We start from the raw sequence: 5,374 nt of genomic DNA, 5'->3' as shown, positions 1-5,374 counted from the left end.
GTCCTATGTGAAGGTGCCCCGGTCTTGTTTCGTAGATAGTTGAGAACGGTCCTGAAATGTTTTCCATCTCGAGCAAGGAAGTAGGCGAACTTACTGGCCGTCTCGTATGGTTGGTGAGGGGAACCTTTCTGTACCATTCGACAAAGAAGTCCCTCCTCGGCCGTAAGTCGCAAATCTCTCACCCCCGAGATTGAGAATTAGCCTTTGTGACTGATTTATAGCATTTTGGAGGATTTTTTGTCTGATTGATGGTAAGTGATTGGAGTGGAACTGACACTGTATCCATCGTCTGTTTCGGGTTGGCTAGGCTCAATGACTTGGGAACCAGCTGTTGTCTGGCCCTCCGGTTCCTGGGGAACATTGGTCTCTGGTTCCAACGGTGATATGTCCTCAGTCTCCCCTTGGGACTTAACCTCTGATTGGCCCTCCGGTTCCTGCAGCAGCTTAGGATCTTCATCTGCTTTCTCAAGGTAGGGCTCAGGTGTTAACAGATCCTCAGTATTATCCCCTTTGGCAATCACCTCTGTTTGGCCCTCAGTTCCCTTTTGCGTTGGACCTTCAGTCTTTCCCAGTAATTCCTCCTCATCAGTTAAATGAACGTAGTCATCAGAGAAGATCAGGTCTTCTGCTGTTTTCAGAGAACTTCCGCTCTGATTACTCAGAGCTGTCCTCCTCCGAAGAGGTAAATAGACGAGGCTGTTTCGGAGCCCAGCTCCTCTTGGGTTGGTGCGGCTTCGAAGGTTGTGTTCTCTTCCTGATAGTAGCCTGCTCCTGGGTTCTGCTAGCAGAACTTGAACTTGGGACGACCTTCCGCACCACTGAAGCTAGTTTTGGTGGGCGTGCCTTAACTGTGGGTCTGGGAGGTGGTTGTACAACTGCAGGTCTCGCCCGTAGTTCTGCCTCCCTCCGGGCCTCCTGCCGTTCCTGCGGAGTCTTTGGTTCCCGGGAGATTTTCTTAATAAACTCCCTTCTCCCTCTCTTAAAGATGCTCCACCGCCGACAGAGCATAAATGGTATTCATTATTTGAACAATAATTGGTGTTTGATCGTGTATATATATGCCTACTTAACACAAAAAATAACATTAAATAATTTATTTCGCCTTTGGTGCATGCGCAATCATTACTTCATTCCATATAAGATATAGTGCCACGGAATTTTTTCGGGATGCAATTAATTATTTTTCGTATATTTAACTTTAAGTAAAATTAGAAGCTCAAACTTTTCAATGGTGGTAATAGTGTAAAGTAAGTAACTTTTGTAACTGAAGAAAAATACTAAATCGTCTGCTCCTGTTTTTGATAGTGAAAAAATACCATTTGTCGGCGGTGGAGCATCTTTAAATCTAGTAAATTCCTCCTGCTCAGCAGGGGTGAAAGTCATGGTATTTCTTTTGACAGTTTCCATACTGCCACCTGTACACTTTGCATGCCGTTCGTCTACTCGGTTCGCCAATCCTCTGCAAGTTGAGCAACGGAAAATGAACCCTGAATGAGCTGCAGTCAGATGGCGCTCCGCAAAGTATAGCTTTGCATAATCTGTTCTACACATCTGGCACTCGAACCTTGTAATCTCCTGCAAAAGATACAATATTTATTTTAACTAATATTTCATATTAAATTACACATCATGAAAGTTGATTTACTAATCTTAATTTTCCTTTAAAGGAATTTCCTCAGTTGCTCCAGAGATATTTGTACCTCAATTTTTTAAGTGCGAATATGGTGAACAAGCTTAGGTTTGCTCCTTGGGATTTCTCAACCCAATAAATAATATCACTGATTACTACTAGATCCAATAGGTCTCTCCCAGTGACAATGGATTTTAAATCCTTTGGATCGAAAGTCATAATACTGAATATAACTTTAGTATGAAGGGTGTTTTATACAATGCCCCTACTGACTATTGCTCTCTGATCCATTATAGACCTTAAGTAAATTATGATGAACAACTTTTGCTTTGCTCCTGTGATTCTTCTTAATCCGATATAACAGATCATTTAATTTATGTATCACTTGGTAAGGACCTTCCCAATGACAATGTAATTTTGATCCCACTCCTTTATGTTTGGGGTTGTATAACCATACAGAGCTTCCAGGTTCAAATTGGTTGAGTTGTATGTTCCTGTCATGTTCTTTTTTCATGTGGTCATGCGTTAATTTCAGTCTTTTCCTTGCAAAGTCATGTATGACCTTTATTCTGTCAGATAGTTCATTAACATAATCTGTCTTTATGTTTGTATTTCCAGTTGGAAGCCTCCCAAGAACTAAATCAACAGGAAGACTAACGTTCGTCCAAATGCCATTTCACAAGGTGATACTCCAGTTGACTCATGTACAGACGACCGATAAGCCAACATCAGTAAGTAGATGTGTTCGTCCCAATCCTTTTTATTATCAGATACAAAAGCAGATAGCATATACTCTATAGTTCTATTTGCTCTCTCTACCATACCATCAGACTGGGGTCTGTATGGACTGGTACGAGTCTTTTCAATACCTAAAAGTTTACACATTTCCTGGAACACTTCAGACTCAAAGTTAGTTCCTTGATCGGAATGTAGTTGCACACCAAAAGCTGTAACTACTCTTTCAACGAATTTCCTAGCTACAGTGACAGCTTTCTGATTCCGTATTGGGATAGCCTCCACCCATTTTGTGAAATAGTCTACTAATTAGTACATGTTTCCACTATTGCTTAAAGGAGTTGATAGGACGTTAATTAATCAAACAAACAAACAAACAAAGCTTAAAGGAAGGGGTCCAAGGACATCTATGGCCCATCTCTCCATAGGTTCACCAACTTGGTAAGTTTTGAGAGGAGCTTTGGCATGCTTAGTTGGTGATTTCCTAGCACCACATTGATCACAGGTCTTGCACCATCCCTCAACGTCTGTTTTCATCTTGTACCAGAAGTACCTCTCTTTTATTTTAAGAAGAGTTGTCTTTATTCCTAAATGTCCTCCACTAATTCCATTATGTAAATGTGTCAACACTAGATGAACAAGCGATTGAGGAAGTAAGGTTTGAAAAATTGGTTGTCTCCCTTCAGTCTGCTCCCATTTGTGACAAAGAATTTCATTATGAATTTCCAAAGATTTGAAAATCATCCAATAATACTTAGTTTTGTCATTTGTATGAGAGATTCCTGACCAATCTGGATTACTTTTATATGTGTTCTTCTCATCAGCAGACTCCTGAGATATGTTTCCTGATGGAGCTCCCGTTCCTGAAGAACTTGGGTTGCTGCTGTCGGTAGAAGATTCCTCCTTCGATGCTTGGTTCCGGGTATATTTATGTGAACATATGGTATCCTCCTCAGGGTTCAGTACTCTTGACTCTTGGGGATCAATACTAGTGTTATGGGTATATTTTTTGTTCAACCCGTGTACAATGATTGCATTGCTCGTCAACACAAGGTCTGCGGGACAAGGCATCTGCATTCTCATGTGACATTCCTGCTCTGTGTTCAATTTTAAATTGATAAGTTGACAAAAATTCAAATCAACGGGCTAACTGCCCTTCTCGGTTTTTAAAGTTAATCAACCAAGTTAAAGCCCCGTGGTCTGTCCTTACTCTGAAGAACTGACCATACAAATAGTGGTGAAATTGTTTGATTGAGCTGATTAAAGCTAGTAATTCTCTCCGAGTAACGCAGTATTTCCGTTCTGTCTTACTAAATGCCTTGCTATAATAGCAAATGACTTTTTCTTCTCCATTTTGTAGTTGTGACAGAACCGCTCCCAAACCAACGTTTGACGCATCGGTATCCAGGATATACAATCCTTCGGGCATGGGGTAGGAGAGAATTGGAGAACTGGTAAGAGTCCGTTTCAACTTGTCAAAAGCTTCCTGACAGTCTTTCCCCAAGAAAATGTTTGATATAGTTCAGTTTGTTTATGTAAAGGTCTTGCTATATCCGCAAACCTTGGGACAAATCTTCTATAGTAGGAACATAGACCTAAAAACATCCTTATTTCCTTTACACAGGTAGGAACAAGCCAACTTTCCACAGCCTTTATTTTATCCGGGTCAGTGGATACACCTTCACTGCTGACCACATGTCCCAAAAATGAAACATTCGTCTGAAATAGTTTACATTTGTTCGGGCTCATCTTTAGACAAGCTTCTCTTAGTCTTTGAAAAACTGTTTCCAAATTTGCTACATGTTCCTCAAACGTTTTTGAAAATACTATAATATCGTCCAGATATACCATACATATCTGCCACGAAAGTTTAGCTAGCACCTTTTCCATTAGCCGCTCAAAAGTGGCTGGTGCATTGCACAATGCAAATGGCATTGGTACGAATTGCCATAACCCTCCTCCTTGAACGGAGAAAGTTGTTTTGGCCTATCCTCGGGCGCTACCCGAACTTGCCAGTACCCACTCTTTAAGTTCAGAGTGGAAATCCACTGAGATCCAGAGAGTGGCATCTATTGTGCTATCTATCCGGGGTAAAGGATGATTATCTTTAATTGTTACATCATTAACTTTCCGGTAATCAATACAGAACCTAAGGGAATTGTCTTTCTTTCTAACCAAAACCACTGGTGAGCACCATGGACTGTCTGATTTTTCTATGACCCCTTTCTCTACCATATCCTCTATTACCTGTTCTACTTCTTTTCTGTTTGCTATTGGTATGCGTCTAGTGTATTGGCGAATGGGAAGAGATGACCCGGTATTTATTGTGTGCCCTACTAATGTTGTGAAACTAAATCATTAGATGAGTTTGAGAATGTATCTTGATACTCTAATAGTAAACCTTTAAGGGCATTGCTCTGTGAATCTGTAAGATCTGTCCGAGATTCATCAAAGAGTTTTTCTAAATGTTCAGGCAAGCTAGTTTCCGTGTTATGAGTAGGAATCTCCTTTTTAAACCTCATTAACACTAAGTTCCTCAGGGGGTAGGTCCTGACAAAAATCCACCACATCTATTGTGGCAAAAATAGAATCCTTGTGTAACTTATACACTGTATCACAAGTATTAAGAAACCTTATAGAGAGCAACCAACTAAATGATTTTACATAGACCACAGTGTTAAACTTTGTTAAAGTTTTGTACTGTATTATTAAAACAAAGAAAAATTAATTAGGTATTGTGTTCTATAATTAAAGTCTAGGTTCTCATATTACACTAGATAGAAAAACAAGTTTGGGTCCTTCTGCTCAAACGCCAACCAGGGTAGCTTTATTGAAATCAGGCGCATTTTGCACTAATAAAACCGGAAATTCTAATGTTTTTACCTATTCATTATCAAAATTGATATTTTGAACCTAAATCTCAATATGAATTTCCAAATTGATATCTTGGTTATCTAGGAATAATTACCTGTCAGAAAACATTTTTACTTTTGAAATTCATAATTAGCC

The 5,374-nt window shown here is 39.8% G+C and overlaps 1 long non-coding RNA gene across 1 annotated transcript; it reads left to right on the top strand.

Moving 5' to 3' along the window:
* Positions 1 to 269: 269 nt before the first annotated feature.
* Positions 270 to 3,820, top strand: LOC138308858 (uncharacterized). The gene is made up of 4 exons (XR_011206156.1): positions 270 to 470; positions 2,249 to 2,361; positions 3,190 to 3,287; positions 3,726 to 3,820. It is a non-coding gene; the product is annotated as an uncharacterized lncRNA (long non-coding RNA).
* The last annotated feature ends 1,554 nt before the right edge of the window (positions 3,821 to 5,374 follow it).

The sequence above is a fragment of the Argopecten irradians genome, chromosome 15 (assembly GCF_041381155.1).
Source record: "Argopecten irradians isolate NY chromosome 15, Ai_NY, whole genome shotgun sequence".
Lineage (NCBI taxonomy): Eukaryota > Metazoa > Mollusca > Bivalvia > Pectinida > Pectinidae > Argopecten > Argopecten irradians.
This window is presented reverse-complemented; position numbering and strand designations above follow the sequence as displayed.